This window comes from Nyctibius grandis, chromosome 19 (assembly GCF_013368605.1).
Source record: "Nyctibius grandis isolate bNycGra1 chromosome 19, bNycGra1.pri, whole genome shotgun sequence".
In the NCBI taxonomy this organism is placed as follows: domain Eukaryota; kingdom Metazoa; phylum Chordata; class Aves; order Nyctibiiformes; family Nyctibiidae; genus Nyctibius; species Nyctibius grandis.
The window spans coordinates 10,390,392-10,410,291 of NC_090676.1; the positions used below are offsets into that span (position 1 = coordinate 10,390,392).

At 47.4% G+C, this 19,900-nt stretch overlaps 1 pseudogene; it reads right to left on the reverse strand.

Annotated features, from left to right (window-relative positions):
• Positions 1 to 6,158: 6,158 nt before the first annotated feature.
• Positions 6,159 to 9,571, reverse strand: LOC137672337 (ciliary microtubule associated protein 1A-like; annotated as a pseudogene).
• Between the last annotated feature and the right edge of the window lie 10,329 nt (positions 9,572 to 19,900).

Consider the following 19,900-nt stretch of genomic DNA (forward strand, 5'->3'; position numbering starts at 1 on the left):
CCAGACAACCTCGTCAAAGGGTTTCAGAGATAATTAAAAGGTTTTAAAATTTATGAGGAGTCAGTTAGTGCAAACAAATTCCTTGAAATTACTGTATTAAAAAGAAAAAAAGACCCCTCACATACAGGAGAAAGCAGAAAGTGCAACTACCTTTAAAGACAACAGAAGGCCTTTCTAAAGAACAACTTCAGTAGCAAATTAAGATCTGTGTTTCTTTCTTTTGGTCTCTCTAGTACTTACAATAAACTAAAGCTTTTATCCTATTCTATTTTCAGCCATGACTGCCAGCAGAAGAGACAGTTCTTGCCTTATTCCCTCTGCTGTACCAACAAGAACACCACTGGGTTAACGTTGGTAGGTTTCCCAAGTCTGTTTTGTGCAGCCCAACCAGTACACAGGCTGGGGCAAGCAAAACTATTAACTTCAAACAAGTAAGTTCAAGCTTTACAGATCTACTTTTGTTTATGCAACATACTACTACAGTCCATTTCATCACACTGAAATGGATGGAGCTCTGCAAATCATTGATGTTACACACTTGTACGATCAGAACAATTAAGCAATTGGGAATAGAGCACCTCAGTCAACAAAGACAATGAAATAACATCTCAGCTCTGCTGGTACAGCTGTTTTTGTCAGCACAGCTTTCAACTGCACACTCCGGCTATTGGATTCTGAAAAAAACGATTACTCACACAGGATCATGGTATTTAATATTGTGTGTTCAAATATCTTTTTATATTGATATATTTTAAATAGTATGTTCGTATGTGTTACACATTAGATTCTGCATTACTATCCACGCCTTCCAGTGAGTCAGAAGCTGGGCAATGAGACAAACGCAAATGTAATAATTGTCTTATAAATGTGATAAGCAAACAGAGCTGATCCCCTGTTACCAGGCAAATAGACTAGACAACACATTTCCATCCTTTCTGCTCTGGACAGGCTAAAGGCCCTGATATACTGTTTCAATCTCGATACGTATTGTGGTTTTCTACAAACACAGGTTTAGGTAAAACTAATACATGTAAGCCAACTGTAGAAGGTGCAAGTCTCATTAAGCATGGGACAGTTCTGGGGCTGTAGTTATCAGAAATATCTTCCAAAATTATTTCTTTGAAGTCTAGCTAGCTATTGTAACAACAATGCAGCATATTCAAAAACCCACTATTTGTATTTCAAGAGTAAATCAGTGCCATTTTGCAAGGTACACAGAGTCAACTCTTTGGAGCAGGTACTACAGCAAAGGAGGAACTAATCGCTAAGTTTCCGGGCTGAGGACAAGGCTGCTGTGTCAGAGACAAACTTCCCCAACAGGTTTTCTTTTCATAATTAACCTACAAAATGGGGATGGGGGACACACGGACACACAGGATTGACAGACAACATCGACCTGTCCAAGAACAGAGGATTACCTTTTTCAAACTTGTTCAAGACAAACTACAAAAGCCCATCCAGATTTTCAGAATTACTCCCATACAACTACGAAATTTGTGCCATTATAAAGTCTCGGCCAATAACAGACACTGACAAATGAGAGTTACATCTTTCAACGGGTATTATCTGCAGCCTCTGATAAACACTACTTACCCTAGTTAACAAAAAAAGGTAGGAGACGTTGAATTTAATCCTGCTCAAATGATACCAGTAAAGCTTGAAGGACTGACCTTGAAAGAACAGTTGCACTGCAAAAGTGAGAATTTTATCCTTTTTTCTGGAAGCACTGTTTTGGAAAGGGTAAGAGCAGTGCTCATGGCTCTTCCCAAAGAATAAAGCTTTGCTTCTGCACTGTAAACTTTACTCAGACCCAAAAGGAGTATTTGTCAGAAAATCAGACTACAACCGGCACACAGTCTGCCCCAATTACAAGTACTGAGAAACCCCGAGAACCAGAGTGTGAATGAAAAAAAAAAAGAAAAAGCCATGTCCTGTTCAACAAGCCCTCCCTGATTCCAAAGCACAATTCAAACAAAACCCGTCTGGACTTCTGGCCCGACTGGGCCTGCATTAAGAGCTGAAAACTAGACCCTAACGAGCATGCTTCCAGGATCCCAGAAGCTGCTCAGTCAGGAGGAGGGGGGAGGGAAAAAAAGAAGGAAATTTCTAAGACAAAATTCAAACCATTTCCTTTTCAGGCAGTTTTAGCCTCAACTTTGCAGAGATGATTACAAGTATGTTAAAGAAAATTGGCAGAGTCCGGGTCTCTAGGTTTGCTGGTTTTATTAAACACCTCAGAGTTGGACCACCACAGCAGTGAATGGTACCTGACTCAATTTCACTATCGGTTTATATAGAAACTAATAATCAATTACATCATAAACTTTTCATAAGCTTCTGTTAAAATTCTACTCGCTATTTCAATTCTTCTTTTCTTCAATTGTTAGATGTCCACAAAAGTCCATTGTCAGGAGTCCACAAAAGTCCATTCTTTTCCATTGCTTAGCTGATCTTTATGTTCTGGTTCTGCTCCGACTCTGGTCTCACCCCGTCTTGATTCGGGTTGACCAGAGTCTGGTTTCCGCTGCCAGCGTCTCCTAAGTATTAACCTAAAATAGCTAAAGTCTATTTGGAACTTTATTTCTATTAATGTTTATTTATAAGTATCCTATATTTCTTTTAAGGTAAAGAAAAGGTTAACCATACATCCCCTTTACTAAAATCATCAGAAGGTAATACTTCTAGGCCTACTCCTGCTTAGCTACTCATTAAGCTTTGATTGATGATTTGTTCAGTCATAGGTCAGGATTACACAAGGAGCTCTGAGAACAATATTCATGGATTGTGAAAGCCCACCCGTGTTTATTCAGATAGACTTATATTAATTATTCTATTCTTCATTCTATTTCACCCCTATTGATCCTTGTCTCCCTAACTCATAAGAACTTTTACATTAATTATGTGAAAATTTCTATAACAATTCCCTCCTTTTGTTTTTATTGCATCCCTGCAATTATTTGTATCTCCATGATGATCCTATTCTTGAAGCAAAGGAAGACAAACATCTCATACAGCATTGTCCTAACACTAGTATAATCACAATGATATTAATTATAAACAAGACAATTACAATCAGCTGCTTTATCCATAAAGCTAAGTCTGGGAACCAAGATGTGAGCCAAGAGAGTGTTTCAGTAGATCCTCACGAGGTGTCGTCTTTTTCTACTTTTTGCATCATAGAACTCACTTCCCACATTTTGTGCACATCTGTGAGCAGTTCTCCAGATATGTCTGTGTACGTACAGCAACTGATACTTAAAACTGTACACACTCCTCCTTGTGAGGTTAATATCACATCTAGAGTATTTCTGTTTTGAATTGTAATTTTAGAGAGTTTTGTAATTTCTTTTTGCAATGTCAGAAATCCACGCATTGAGGCATTGGTTAATTTTTCTATCATCTCCCCAGATATATTTATTATTGTTTTTTCCAAACTGATAAATAATTCCTCTGGGCTCAATCTTTGGATAGCTAGACGTAAAAATGACTTCCCCAGTCTTTGTCTTAATTGCTACAAAGAAGCCTGCAGATCGCCAAGAACAATTATTATGAAGCACACGAGAGGCATTGGTATTGGAATCATGGTAACGAATAGCAAATTTTACACACGGTGAAACGGCAACATTTACAGATGGAAGAAAAAGGAACAAACTAAAATATTTCATCCTTCCTCGGGTTCCTTGCGGACATGAGAATGATGGACCCAGGGTTCTTTGCCTGCAACTTTGACAGCATAAAAAGAAGTTAAAAATATAACATAGGGTCCTTCCCACTTTGGTTCAAATCTATTTTTCCTCTTGAAGGTTGTTGGTTTGGGTTTTTTTGTTTGTTTGTTTGGTTTTTTTAATCAATACTTTGTCTCCTGGTTGAATATTATGTACTTGTATCTCAGGAGATCCACCTTGATACCAATAGGCATGCTTTCGCATTTCAAAGAACGAATTTTGCAAGTACAGTATATACTGTGCCACTCGTTCATCTCCATCCAATAAACTTGGTTTTGCTAGCAAATAAGTGCCTGGAACAGCCAAAACTCACCCAAACAATATTTCTGCTGGCGATAACCCAACAGGTTGTCTGGGTGTTTTCTGAATGTCCCATAGAACCAAATTCAAAGCCTCTGGCCATTTCAATCCAGTTGTTTTACACACTTTAACAGTCTTTTCCTTTATGGTCCTATTCATTCTTTCTACCTGTCCAGAGGACTCAGGGTGATAGGGTGTATGTAACTTCCCTGTGACTCCCAAAGCATTGTAAACTTACAACAGTATCGCCGCCGAAAAATGAGCTCCTCTATCCAAATCAATTACTTCAGGAACTCCATATCGGGGTATTAATTCTTCCAGCAAAGCTTTCACTACTGTTTTTGAATCATTCTTTCTGGCTGGGAAGGCTTCTACCCATCTTGATAATTGATCTCCAATCATTCACAAGTATGAATACCCCATTGCTTTTGGCATCTCAGCATAATCAATCTGTAATCTTTGAAAAGGAAACACCGCGGGCGGTCTTTTACCTTGAGGTGGCTGAATCCTAGTGGTAGCATACTGTCGGCAAAGTTTACAGCTTTCAGTAATCCTTTTCACTGCGGAGTAGACTCCGGGTGCAGCCCACAGCCGTTGAATTCTCGGTGCAAGTCCCTCAGGTCCCCCATGGCATTTTTCATGGAACCACCGGACAAGTAGTAGGAAATACCTTTTTGGGAGTAGAGGCTTGTTGCCCAGCGTCCATTGTCCATTCCATTGTTCCGCACCAAGTCATCTCCAAAATTTCATTTCTTCCTCTGGAAGAGCCTCATACATCTCCTCTGCACTTGGAAGCCTGTCAAGTTTCTCTGCTACACACAAAACTGCCATAATAAGGTGAATTTGTTTGGCTGCAGTTTTCGCAGCTTGATCAGCAGAGCGATTTCCTCGCGACAGTGCATCTTGGTGGTTTGTGTGAGCTTTTATATGAATTACTGCTATTTGTGCAGGTCACTGTATAGCTTCTAAAAGTTCACGTACCTCCTTCCCGTGTGCAGTGGTTTTTCCAGCTGAAGTCAAAAAATCCTCTTTCTTTCCACAGGGTACCTGTAGCATGACAAACTCCAAAAGCGTATTTCGAGGGCGTGTAAATATCAGCTCTTTGACCTTTTGCCGACTTTGCCGCCTCAGTAGGCGCTATGATTTCCACACCTTGTGCCCCCACAGCAATAGAAGAGGGTTAGCTTTTAACACAGATTTTTCTGTTGTTACTGCGAAGCCAGTATACCTTTTTCTTTCTTCGTAAAAGGACGAGCCGTCTGTCAAAAGGTTGATGTCTGGGTCACTCAGGGGTTGGTCTTGAAGATCATTATATGGCTTACTGGAAACTGCTAATACCTGGGTACAGTCATGTTGATCTTTTTTCCCCTTCAGTCGGCAAAGGTATTGAAGTGGCTGGATTCAAAGTATTGCACCTTTGAAGTGTGATGTTGTCAGCCAAAAGTAAAACCAGTTCATATCTATGTGCCCATTGTGGTGAAAGTGATTTTTCTGCATATTTATTAATACTTCTAGGCCTACTCCTGCTTAGCTACTCATTAAGCTTTGACTGATGATTTGTTCAGTCATAGGTAAGGATTATATAAAAGAGATTTAAGAACAATATTAATGGATGGTGAAAACCCACCTATGTTTATTCAGATGGACTTATATTAATTATTCTGTTCTTAATTCTATTTCATCTCTATTGATTCTTATTTGCTTAATTCATGAAAACTTCTACAACAGTTATGTGAAAATTTCTACAGCATCCAGCTGCACCCTAGAGAGAAGCCACCCATGTGCACTGACAAGGGGAGTGTCGAGGTGGGCTGTGTCCTTGGGGGCAAGCCTGTGCCTGCGGGATGCTCAGCCGTGGGGTGAGAGCATGTAGGGAAGGGCTGGACTGCTTTCACAGGGCCGTGTTTAGCTCTAGTCAGGTGAAAGGGTGCTGTCAGAGCTCTCTGCCTTGCTTATGCTGTTGATCTCGGTGCTCTCCCCTCATCCTAATCGTGCAATGTTTTGGCTGAGGCATAGACATGAAATGGAGAGAGCCAATCGTCCTCACTCACGCACACCCGCTCTCCCCACAGCTGAAGGTGAACAGACAAGATCTTTGGGGTATGTTGTTTTATTTGACTCATCACAGAGGTATTAAAGTAGTTGTGTAGACAGAATGGCGAGTCCAAAAGTGGGAGCAGGTGCCTGGGGCTTGGTCAGCATCACCTGGAAGGGGAGAAGGGAAAAGAAAAAAAGGTGACTGTGGTGCCACATTCTCAAGAAGACTTGTCTTCAGTGAGGCCATCTGGCCTAAGAAGTTGATGAATGTGCGTTTGCCCTTTGTCGTGCATTGCTGTGTGCATGGCTGGGCACTTTGAGCTAACTCCCACTGTCCCAGTGGCACGCTTGTTGGAAACCACCTGTGTTATCAGGACATTTCTAACGGTCTGCTGCTGTTACTGATCGGCATTTCTCCCCTTTTTGGGAAGGAATGTAAAGGCAAGAGAAAAGGATTTTAGGGGCAGGGAAAATACATCCCTCAAGTGTTTTTAGGCCACTCAAAGCAAAGAACTTGTGTTTGATGCAAAATGCAGTGACATGCCCACTCCATCTGGCAGGGCAGGGTCACAGCTGGAGCTGAGCTGGCACTGGAACCTGCTCCGAGTTCAGAGGCCTTCTAGCTCCAGCCAAACTTTGCTAGATGCCCCTGCCCTCCCAGCTGATCCCCAGTGCATGAGAAAGGTCTGCTTTTGGGTCTGCTTGTCCCTTCTCTGTCCTCCTGAAGACCTTGTGATGTGTGACCATGTATCAGCATTGAATGGCTGAGCCAGTGGAGAGGCAAAGCTGTGTTCTTTGGCCACCCTCTGCTTGGCCTTGGGCCAAGGCAAGGGAGCAGGCCTGCTGTCCTGCGGTTTATCACTCCAGTGATCTTGAGTTTTCAGAAGCCCCATTGGAAGGGGGAGATGCTTTAGGGATTGTTGTTGCAAAGCAGAGGAGGAGAGGCGGGCAGGCTGCCTTACCTTTTCCGGGCAGTAGTCTGCTGGCCCCGGCTTCACTGTTTTGTCCCCTCCAAGTCTAATTCTGGTTCCCATTGTGTACATGGGAGCCCTTTTTTTGCAGACATCCAGTTCCATCCTGGGCAATGCAGCAGGACCAGGCATCTGTAAGAGAGGCACAGAGGCTGATGGGTACAAAAGGCAAGTGTTGATTCTTGCCAGGTGCCCACGCGGGCTGCGCTAGTTGAGCTGAATGGCCAGAGAGGACGTGTGAGAGGCATGGCGCGATTGGAACAAGGGCATCTCCTGTTCTTTTGCAGAGAGGCAGATTTCCCAGAGGAGAAGGGACATTAGTGCCAATGAGCTTTGCCCCACCAAAACTCTCAGTGTTGGAAAGAGAGGGACTGCAGGTGTCGGCAGAGCCTCCCTTCTCCCACAGTTAACAGCAGGAGAGCCAGGGGACCCGTGGCTTCTTGGGTTTTGCTGCTGGTTCAGGAAGGTGTGTGTTAAGAGAGGCTGCAGCAGGTGTTGGAGCCCTTCTGCCCTGAGGAGAACAGCTGAGCTACAGCTACTGACGCGAGAGAGCAGAGAAGTGTAGCTCACCTTGGAGAGGTCTTCAGCAAAGCCATTGTGCTTACTCCTCCCTTTCATGGAGTAGCACGGGCTGGCGTGGGTGTAGACTGTGCTGGGTCCCAATAGCCTAGGCAGGGTGTAGGTGTCAGGACCTGGAAGGGGAATGGGAAGAAAGCATGTGTGAGTCCTGCGGGGAGAGGAGCAGCGCCTGGGTGGGAGAGAAGCAGCCAGCCAAGCCTGCTGTGAGGAGCAGGAAGGATGTCTTGCCCTTCCTCCCAATGCCTCTGCATTCTGTTGCACACAGCGTGTGTCAGCAGCTCCAAGCCTGAGTTGCCAGTTCTTCTTCTGGGGGATGAGTTATGTTGGTGCTCTGGGACGTCAAGCAAGCGTGTTCTGCTGTGTAGGCTTTTCCCTAGAACTGCTGAAAAAGCTGTCCAGCAGATTTTCCCTGGAGGACACGCAGGCTGCAAGTGTGTGTATTTCCCCAAGTTCCCTTACCTGGACATTGGTCAGTTTTGACAGCCTTGAGCCTGAAGCCCATGGATGGCACCAGCACGCATTTGTAGAGGTGTTTGCTGGCCTTGTCGGTGGAGTAGTTGCCTAGGGCAGAGAAGAAGCAGAGAAAATCAGTGAAGCTGGGCTCTCTTCCTCAAGCCAAAGACAAAAAGTGAGGAGGAGGTGCTCAGCCTTATTTCTTTTCTGTCTGGAAGCCTCTGAAGCCCGTTCGGGGCATGAGCTGATGGTTTTGTAGCCCAGTAGCACAGGGCAAAAGGAAGGTGTGCTTGTCTCGCCTGGAAGAAGTGCTGAAGAAAAGGTACTCACTTGGTCCAGGGGTCATGTCGGATGTCTTTATCTTGGGAAGTCCGCAGAATGGATGTGCTGGCACCACGTGCTTCCCGTTCCTGGTGATGGAGGGCTGGATGTAGTACCGAGGACCTGGAGAGCAGCTGTCCACGACGGGAGGTTTGGCCCCATGAAATGTCCACACTGGGGCTTTGGGTTTGGTGTGATCATGAGCCAGGTAACCTAGGAAGAAAAGCCTGTGAAAGGACACCTGCCTGCAAGTGCGTATTTACAGCTAGTTTCGCAGTGCAGTGGTTGGAGTTGCCGGCCTCAAGAAATTCCCTTCCTGTGTGACTTTTTCCTCCAAGAATGCTACCTGCGGGCCAACACAATGGTACAATGACTGCCAGCAAGAACAATGCAAGCCCTGTGCAATTAATCAGAATATCAGCAAAATGCTGTTGTTATGCAGTATTAAACCCCAGAACAGTTGCTAAGCTAAATTAAAGCAAGTGTAAAGATCGTCTCTGTGATGTTTTGCTTTCCTAGATCCCAGATGGGAAAGAAATTGAAACTTTAGTGATATTACTGAGGAGGATAAGAAGAAAGTGAAGGAGAAGAAGCAGAGATGACGAAAAAGGAGAAGGAGAATAGGAAGAGAAGATGAAGGATAAGAGAAGATGAAGGAGGAGAAGAGAAGAGAGGAGAAAGAAGAGAAGAGAAGAGAAGAGAAGAGAAGAGAAGAGAAGAGAAGAGAAGAGAAGAGAAGAGAAGAGAAGAGAAGAGAAGAGAGAAGGAGAAGTCAAAGAGGAGGAGGAGAAGAAGAAAAGTGTGAGGTGGGAGCAACAAGTTCATAGCAAAGATACAGAACAAGCTTCCTCCCGTGCACTCAGGGGTTAAGGTGCTGCTAAGGCCCCCTCTGTGCTCAGCAGAGTCAGGCAGCTCTTTTCCAGGGCTTTCCCAGGAGCAGCCTGAGCCTTCCCCTGGCAGGCCTGTGTCCTTGCTGCAGCTGAGAGCATGGAGGCCTGGAACAAAGGGGAGTGGAGCGGTGGCTGCTTGTCCCCTGGAGGTAGTGGATGTGGTGCACCCCCCTTGCAATGGTGAGTTTACCTGTTGCCCTGGGGATTGAGTACTTGGGTCCCGGGCTGGTGAACTGGGCCATGATGGGGCCGCGTGGACGATGAGGTTTCAGGTGCCCACCCAGGCTCCGTCCATGTTGGAGGTGGCTACAAAGCCTAAGGCAAGAGCAGGAGAGTTGCTGAGGGCTTCCCTGACAGAGGCCTGGGGTGAAACCTCCCTGGGAAGAGCAGCAATGCTTCAGCTTTCTCAGCCTTGGCCATTGGACTGGGTGCAGATGAGCTTGTCGGCTGCTGCAGCTCTCGGTCGCAGAGCGCGGCAAGGGTGAGGGCAGATAGCGAGCGGGCAGGAGAAGTTGTGGTGTCAGCTGATGGGTGGCCTTGGGGAGAGGCCTTGGCTCATCATGGACACGCACTGTGACATCACACAGTCTCCTGGTGCCTGTCATATGTGCTGTTGCACCATACGGCTGATCGGGAGCTGGGGCCATCCAGCTTGCAGGGCCAGAGCTTCATGAGGTCTGCACGGCAGAAACATGCAGAGAGGGAAAAACTGATGTGATTTTTGCGATTCATCAAGCAGCCTTATGTTCTTGTACTGTTGGGCTCAAATAATGGCAGCCGCAGATAGGGAGCATTTCTGTGTTTCTCCCTGAGAAGTCCAACGCCCTGTTTTCCATGTGTTTCTCATAGGAATAAGAATTGTGGGTGAGCACAGAAGGGTTTCTGTACTGGGCCTGGTTGGGATGCAAATATTTTTTTCTCATCGCAGCCTTCATAGTACTTTTTTGAGTGTTGACAGCACCCCGATGTTTAGCTATTGCTGAGCAGTGCTTGCACAGCACCAAGGTCTTCTCTGTTCCTCACTCTGCTGTCGCAGCGAGCTGGCTGGACGTGGGCAGGAAGCTGGGAGGGGACACAGCCAGGACAGCTGTTGCTATTTCATCTATAGAGACTATGGAGTTCTGGGTCTGAGGGTTTGGCACCCAAGTTGTTTGCCGCAGGACAGGCAAACCCTGCGGGGAAACACCGACATGAAGACAATGACCGTGTCACAATGGGCAGTGAGTTGTGCCGGGGCCGCACAGAGCTGTTCTGTTGGAGCTGCTGTTCTGACAGCGACCTTCAGAGCTTCGTTTCAGTTTGGTGATCTGCCATCTTGATGAGTTTGAATGTGATTAAAGACTTTGGGATGTGACTTTTCAGAACTAAGAAGACTTGTAAAGTGTTTTCATTCCTTCAACATTACATTTTTTTTCCTGTGGTTCTGTGACACTCTTACAACAGGCTTTTCTTTGAAATGTGTACTAGTGTTTTTTTTCCTCTTCCCATTCATGTATTAAATCTTAAACAGAATAATACGTACGTTGCGGTAACCGTAACTTCAGCCCTAGCATTTAAAGTGGATGGACCTAAAGCTCGCTGTTTTTCTACAGACATTTAAACTGTTTTCAGGAGAATGTCTGTGAAGAGACTTAACAGCACAGTGTTAGGGGTCTTAGGGATGCCATTGGATTGTGTGACATACATGGGTAGAGATATATTTCACAAGTCTTGAATTTTTCTCGTAGTATTGAATGAAACTGTCGAGAGCTTCTGAAAAAAATGTTTCTTTTGCTTGAAGGGCTTTGCTGCAGAAGGGTCTCTGAATTTTATCTTCAGTTGCTCGTGTACTTTCAGCTTCACAAATGCTCCCAGGTTGAATGGCCAAGTGGCTGACATCACTCCTGTAATAGCTGGGTCTGTGTAAAACAGAGCCTTAGAACCAGAATGCTTGATGGTAATGAACTGTGGTGGAGCCCAGTTATTATCAGCAGAAGAAAAAAATGTTTTGAAATAGGCCAAACGCATAAATTCTGTTTTACAAAGTGTGTTGCTTTGTTTTCGTACATAATCAGAATCCAGGGAAGAAAAAGTACCCGCATCACTAGGTTCTGTTAAATGTGGTGTTGCCTGAAGGGGAAGTTAAAGAAGGAATGTCTTTCATACTTTCAAGAGCATCACTCTCATTTAACAGTGACAAGATCCTCCTCTACATAGGTTGTGTTGCACTTTGACCTTTGTAAAATGAGTATCAGATTTGAAACTTGGTATATTAGTGACACAGATGCTTATTGAAGCTTTTGTAAGGGTGTTTTCCATGTGGAAACACAAAAATCCCCCAGTGGTTTTCAGAGAAAAGCTAGAGAATACATTTCAGTGTAATATATATGTACGCCAAATTTTTGGTTTCTATGCCTAACTGTGAATTTCAGTGTTTATTAATCAGATGTAGATACATCAACTCACCTTCAGATGCTGAAGGGAAAGAACTGAACCAGGATATTCTGCCTAAATGAGATGTTTGGAATTCTTACGTGTGGACATAAAGCATTGTTTTTTTATAACTTTGTCTGTGCAGGAGTCCTGACTAAATGTTGGAAAAACAAAGTGACCCTTGAGTGAAGATGGCCTCCTTGTTCAGATTTTTCCAAGTATTCTAAGATTTTACAGTTCAGTAAGTGTTACTTTTCACAACGGAAACCTAGTAATAGCAATGCTAATATAAGCTAAAAGTAAACAGGATTTTAAATATCAGTGGAAAACAGTGGTATGATGGACTCTTTTGAAGATGCTGGGAAGGCAAAATGGATTGTTGGGAGACATATTTGAGAAAGTGGGGGTGGGGGGCTTTTTCATAGCCATGAAAAGAAGCATTCATCTCTGGAGAGAGCTGCTACCATTAAATGATAACAGCTGGCAATGAGAGAAAAAGCACTGTTCCGAAAGCTTCATGCCAGAGGTTACATATGGTGAAACTGCAGTTATCTTGTCAAGTAAAACTGAATGACAGGAATAAAATTAAATAAAACAACTTTATCAACACCAAGAAGGAGAACAAATTATTTTAGAGCATGTAATTACTATTGTTTTTGGTGACTGTAGAAATAAGCCCATCATGTGGTGGGTGTGGATACGCTGTGATCCAGGAACACTGTGAAAACCATTCACCTGTTCCTTGACTGTATCATTAAGGGGCTGAGCAAAGGATTGTTGAAAGAAGAACCAACAGAGTTTGGGAGCAGTCAAATGATTTGAGAGCCCAGTGTGATGGGCTTCCTGGTCATGAACTGCTCTGCATCTGCTGAATGGAGATGGGTCAGACTGTGCCTCACTGCAGTGGTGGGACACAGTCACTGGTCAACAGAAACCAAATGTGCCTGAGATGGCACCTGGGCTTGCACAAAGGAACCAAATCTGCCTGCAGTATCCTCTGGGGTGCCTGTCACTCATCCACTCTGAACAGGAATGACTTTCTTGTAGGTCCTGTGCTGTCCCTGCCAGCCACATGCAGTTGTGCTGGAGAGCGCTGACATCTCCTGTAGCACTACAGGCCTGTATTTACCATCGAGTAGCTGCCCTGAAGTAGGTTAACCAATGGGGGGATGTCCATGAGACAACTGCCATTACAGTCAATGGAGATCTAGGAAATAGAGCTGATGGAGAAGAGGAAGAGAGGGATTTATCTTCATTTGGTCAGCTGACTGCCTCTGTATGCTGCTGCGGACACAAGGAATTGAGCAAAACATCGGTGATTCCTTCAGCCTGTTTCAGAGCAGGTTCCCCTGGAGCCCCAGAGACACCTGGAGGGAGCCCAGAGGGAGCACAGAAAGTGTCATCTTGGGCTGGTCCTCTGCTGCTGAGCTGGGCCAGGCTCCTGGGATGGAGGGAGCTCATGGCAAGCGGGCAGCACTGCAGAGAGACAGCTCTGCCCAGGAGCAGCTCCTCTGCAGAGCGCAGCAGGGCTGAGGGCACTGCCTGCAGGCACCGAGGGGAGAGGAGTGAGGCAGGGAGAGGTTAAAGGCAATGTGGGGTGGGAGGAAAGTGGAGAGCTCACTGCGGGAGAAATCTTATCAGGCTTTGACGTGGTAAATCTCTGCGAGAAGGGCAACGTATCTGCAGTTCATGGCAAGATCTCCTAAAGTTGGCACATCCCACAGCCTGTGGGATCTGTCATGAGGAATTTCACAGTTTATTGTAGAAGATGAGGACGTGCTGCAAAGCAGGGACTCCCTGCTGCACCATCAGAGGGAGAGGGCATGATAGCTGCCTTCTCCAAGGGATGGCTGCAGGGCTGTGAAGGTGGGTGTGCAGCCAGGAGTGCCCAGGGCTGTCCTTCAGAGCAGCGTCCCTGCACCCCAGGGGCTGTGTGCCGGGGCAGAGATTGTGCCAGCTGCCAGGCTCAGTGCTCAGCCTGCCCAGGGAGCTCACCAGGATGCTGTGAGGAGAAGCTGTGGGTGGAAGGAGCGACCCCACCCGGCATGGCAGGACAGGTCCTTCTGCTATCGAGAGGGTGCTGCGTGGGTCAGTGCTGCTCACAGATCCAGATGACCGCAGTGTATTTTCCAGGAGATGTTTCAAGGGGAAGGTCAAGGGAGGGATTGCTATAGAGATAAGGATCTGTCCTGAGTCTGTCTTTTCAATTTCCTACTCCTGGGGGATGGGGGGAGATAAGGTAAAGGAGCTCTGAAGCTTGAACAGGTCACTGAGGTGCCTGAACTGTCAATGTGGGTGGTCAGGACGTTTGCCAGGAGCCTCCTAAAGTGCCTTCAGCCACTCCTCTGCCTGTGGACAGAATCATCATCACCTTTGCTGGAGCCATCAGAGTTGGTCTGACCTGCCCTTCTCCACCTGCAAACAGGAACATGCTCCCAGGCTGTGCCCTGCAAACACACAGGTCTCAGTAGGGCCAAGGGGAGTGCCCAGGGTCTGTGAGTGCTGACCGGGAAAAGACATAGGACAGGGAAAACCCTCCCAGGAGGAAAATCTCCAGGCTGCAGGAATATGCTCTGGCAATGAGAGGCAACTAAACCCAGAAGTGCTGTGGGAGGGAGAATTCAGAAGACTCCGTATCATCCCCTCAAATGCAGACCCCTTCCCCTGAGCAAGCCCCCTCCCCTCTTCTCCCACCCAGCAACGCCTCTGCCCTCAGGGCTGTGGGGTCCAAGGCACGAACCCCCCTCCTGTGCAGCCAGAGATCCAGCAGAGCCGTGGTGCAGCTCTCCAGCCACGTGCCCAGTTCCCTCTGCAGAGCACAGGGGCTGAGAGCAGCTGCCCAGCCTTGTTGATGTCTGGGAGTCGGCGTGCACAGCTGGGTCAGGGTAACGCTGTCCTGAGGGCCCTGGCCTCTCCCAGCCAGACCCGCACTGCATTTTACCTTGTTTCTCCACTTGTCTCTGTTATTGTTATTTCATTCTTGCTGCCAGGCTCTCTGGGGATGGGAGTTTCAGCTGCAGAGTCACACACTGATCTTGTGGGTCCTTTCATGCAGAGGAGTCCATGGGAACAAGTGTCCCAGCTTTCATCTCACCTGTGGGGTTGTGGGGCTGTGGGCAATGCAGCCTGTGGGCCTGGGCAATGAGGCGGTTTTCCCTTAATGAGATGCCATCATTAGGACACTTGGCTATTTCCTTGGGGTGTCCTTCTAAGCACGGAGCTGCACTGCAGGATGCAAACCTGTCCCATAGCATCTTTGTGTTATCTGAAAGCCCTACATAGATGCTATGATGGAGGAACTGTTGTTGGGTTGGCGAAATGAGCCATTGGTGTCCTTGGTTAGAATTAGGGTGCTGAGACCTTGAGAAAGGGTGAGACATTTCATTGTCTGCAGTGGATCCCTCTGCACTCAGCAGTATCTGCTGGCTTTTCAGGGTAACATGGGTGTGTGATCACCCTCCATTTAAGAAAGTACAAGCACAGGACATCTGGGAACAAGACAGAGGGACAGACAACTCCCTTCACCCTGCACTAAGCCACAGACAAAACCTCTTTCCTCACAGGACTCACTTTGTTCTCCCTGAGAGCAGCAGAAATGCTGAGGGTTTCTGACACCCAAGGACACGTCCCAGGTTAGATGGAGGAGAGCTGTAGAAAACCCCCAAACCTCTCCAACTGCCTTGTGCCATCCCCGTTCCTTAGCACTCGGAGTGCAGGTGCTGACAAGCCTTTCTGCGTTAGGAGCGGTTTCGTCTGAAAAAGTCAAACACCAGGACTGGTCACTATCCCCAGTGTTCCCATGAACCCACTGCTGCAGAGCAGGGCTGACTCCTTGGCAGCAGCGGGACACGGCCCTGCTCCTCACAGGACACACATCCAGCACCAACCAGAGCTCCAGCCACAGAGCTGAAGGTAATTGTCCTGGAAAAGGAAAAGGGGGTATGTGGAGCAGGGGGGTGGTCTATGAGAAACGGCTTTGATTTTCCTCAGAGAAGACTCCCTAACTTGTCGCTGTTTTTTCCTCCTTGGAAAGTGCCCCCGTGCCTACAGGGACGAAATGGCCAATGGCAGCTCCATCACCCAGTTCCTTCTCCTGGCATTCACAGACACACGGGAGCTGTAGCTCTTGCACTTTGGGCTCTTCCTGGGCATCTACCTGGCTGCCCTCCTGGGCAATGGCCTCATCATCACCGCTGTAGCCTGCGACCACCGCCTCCACACCCCCATGCACTTCTTCCTCCTCAACCTCTCTTTTCTTGATCTCGGCTCTATTTCAGCCACTTTTCCCAAAGCCATGGCCAATTCCCTCTGGGACACCAGGGACATCTCCTATGCAGGATGTGCTGCACAGGTCTTTCTGATATTCGTTTTGTTCTCAGCAGAGATTTGTCTTCTCACCATCATGGCCTATGACCACTACATTGCCATCTGCAGACCCCTGCACTACGGGGCCCTCCTGGGCAGCAGAGCTTGTGTCCACATGGCAGCAGCTGCCTGGGGCAGTGGGTTTCTCAATGCTCTGCTGCACACAGTCAACACATTTTCACTGCCCCTCTGCCAAGGCAATGCTGTGGACCAGTTTTTCTGTGAACTCCCCCAGATCCTCAAGCTCTCCTGTTCCCACTCCTACATCAGGGAAGTTGGGCTACTTGTTTTTAGTCTTTCTTTAGCATTTGGGTGTTTTGTTTTCATTGTGTTGTCCTACGTGCAGATCTTCAGGGCCGTGCTGAGCATCCCCTCTGAGCAGGGATGGCACAAAGCCTTTTCCACGTGCCTCCCTCACCTGGCTGTGGTCTCCCTGTTTCTCAGCACTGGCATGTTTGCCTACCTGAAGCCCCCCTCCATCTCCTCCCCATCCCTGGATCTGGTGATGGCAGTTCTGTACTAGGTGGTGCCTCCAGCAGTGAACCCCTTCATCTACAGCCTGAGGAACCTGGAGCTCAAGGAGGCCATTAGGAAACAGATTTCATGGACATTTTCCAGTTGCTATAAACTTCAAATCTCTTTTCACAAATGACTCTGATGGTATCGCACTGCAGGCCTGTGCCTTGTTTCCTGGGTTTTCATTACAATTGTCATTATCTGTACTGTTATTTGTGGTTATTATGTTCTGACATAAATGTTTGGATTCATCTGACTTCTACTGAGGAATGAACCAGCTCTGTCTCACCTGGAGCCTATACAAAAGTGTGTCTAATAGTGGGACAGAGCTGACACTCTCATTCCATCTCTGTAATAAAACAGGGTCTCCCCTGTGCACTGACTGAAGGTTGGGCTGTTCTTCCAAGCTCAGGTCAACATGTGCCCAAGGATTTCCCCCCCCAAAAGGGCCTGTAGCTCCTTGGATTTTGGAGAGGAATGCTCATGGTCGTGTCCGTAGCTGCTAGAGACCAAGGGTTCGATTTTGGATGCACCCACTCTTGTGTGGTGACAGTGGAGATGGTAAATGGTCACTGAGGTACATATCGAGGGCTGTACCACATATGACAGGGCCAAGAATGTCCTCCAGGAGAAGAATCTGGAGCTGCCTGGACAGCCCAGAGTATGTCCAGGGCCAGCGTGTGCCTGGGGCAGGAAGTGACTGGAGCCCCACAAACTGAGAGAGCGCCCCAGGTGAAATCCTCCAGAGGGAAAGTGCTAAATCCCAATATCTGCAAGGAAACAAAGATGGACACAGGAGACCATACACAGACCAACTCCAACAGGGAAAGGAGCCTTTACAGCCACCGCACAATCGGCATAACACCCACAACCAGCAGAAGAGCCATCCAGTGTGGTCCTGGGCTTTGGGTCTGCCCAGGTGTCCTGCCCAGACTTGGGGCTGTTACCAACTTGGCAGCTCCAACCCTGCATGTCTCCAGATCCTGGTGTCGTCCTCCTCCAATCAGCTGCACTTGAAGCTGGTCATCAAAGCGTGTACACACATTCACCCCAAACAGAGAACAGTGAGCACACTCACACAGCAAATATCTAGGAGCAGAGTTTAATACGAAGGCAGGAGTGACCACAGTGATCAGGCACAGGGTTTGGACAGAGCAGCACTGACCAGCCCCTTTCCCACACGGAGCTGGCCTCATGCATCCCACTCATCTCTCTTTCCAAAGTCGTCTTCCTCCCAGTCCACCTTGACCCCTGCTTTCCTCTGCCCCAGTCCCCTCCCCAGTTAACAACTCTTACCAATAACTTTTCCCTCAATGATCTCAGGTTAGCTCCAGGCAGGACTGCAGGAGAGCTTATTTCAGTTACCTGAGGATCTTCTTGGACTGTCCTGAAGGCCAAAGGGGCTCTGGGACCCTCTTGGCTCTTTCTGGACAGTGTCCTCAAAGCCCAGGAAGATGCAATTCTGACATGCAGGGTAAAGCAGATGTCTACTGGAAATGCAATACAGCAGAGAGGAAACAGTCTAGGAGTTTCCTGGAGCGGAACATAACTTCCTGACACCGCTAGTGAGTGAGCCAACTAGGGAGGGCACCCCGCTGCACCTGTGTTTGTGAACAGAGAAGGACTTGTGGGTGATGTGATGGTTGGAGATCGTCTTGGGCACAGCGGTCACAAAGTGACAGAGTTTTCAGTTCTTGGAGAAGTAAGGAGGGGGTTAGCAGAACTGCTACCTTGGACTTCCAGAGGGCAGACTTTGGCCTGTTTAGGAGCCTTGTTGACAGAGTCCCTTGGGAGGCAGTCCTGAAGGGCAAAGGAGTCCAGGAAGGCTGGACACTCTTCAAGAAAGAAATCTTAAAGGCGCAGGAGCGAGCTGTCCCCATGTGCCAAAATACAAGCTGGCAGGGAAGGAGACTGGCCTGGCTGAACAGAGAGCTTTGTCTGAAACTCAGGGGGAAAAAAAGAGAGTTTAAGACCTTTGCCAGGAGGGACAGGCAACTCAGAAGGACTACAAAGATCTAGTGAGACTATGCAGGGACAAAGCCCAACTAGAACTTAATCTGGCTACTGCCATAAAAGACAATTAAAAATGTTTCTATAAATACATTAGCAACAAGAGGAGGGCCAATGAGAATCTCCATCCTTTACTGGATGCGAGAGGAAACATAGTGACAAAGGATGAGGAAAAGGCTGAGGTGCTTAATGACTTCTTTGCTTCAGTCTTCAGTAGTAAGACAAGTTGTTCTCCAGATACCCAGCCCCCTCAGCTGGAGGACAGGGAGGGGGAGCAGAGTGAAGTCCTGTCACAGTTTAAAGCTGGGCCAGCTATTAACCCAGTGGCAGACGCTCTCTGATAACCCTCTCCCCCCCCACCCTAAGGGAAAGGGAAAAGGGAGAGAGACTTACAGGTTGGAAAATTAAAACAGTTTTAATAAACTATAATAATGAAAAAGAGTATAATAATAATAGAAATAATCAAATATATACAAATATATACAAAAGAAGATTGAGAGCTTGGAAATCCTCCTCAGGCAGAGTTGCTCCCCCAGCACGGGCAGAGGGGAAAATGCAGTAGCTCCCCTGCCATCACACCTGCAGGCTTTTAACTGGAGAATTGGCAAAGCTGGTACCAATCAGCGGGAGACAGGAGGGCCTATCCCTCCTGGGCCCCACCTCCAGGAGGCGGTGGGTTAGTGATAAATAGGAAAGTGAGAATGACGTGTATGGGATGGAATACTTTGTTGGTCAATCTTGGGTCACCTGCCCTGTCTGTTCCTCCCTGCAGGTGCGACCCCCCTTCGGCTCTTCACTCGTAAGCAGTGAGGAATTTAGCAGTGACCTTGGTTTCTCTAAGATTAATTGGCCTGGTTTGGGCCAAACCAGGACAAGCCCCCATAATCCACGGGGAAATGGTTAGCGACCTGTTATGCCACTTAGACACACACAAGTCTATGGGGCCAGATGGGATCCAGCCATCTGAGACAGCTGGTGGAAGTGCTCTCCAAGCCACTTTCATCATTTATCAGCAGTCCTGGCTAACTGGGGAGGTCCCAGGTGACTGGAAATCAGCCAATGTGATGTCCATCTACAAGAAGGGCCAGAAGGAGGATCCTGGGAACTACAGGCCTGTCAGTCTGACCTCGGTGTGGGGAAGGTTATGGAGCAGGTCATCTTGAGTGCTATCATGGGGAACGTACAGGACAACCAGGCAATCAGGCCCAGTCAGCATGGGTTTATGAAAGGCAGGTCCTACTTGACTAACCTGATCTCCTTCTATGACAAGGTGACCTGCTTACTGGATGAGGGAAAGGCTGTGGATGTGTCTACCTGGACT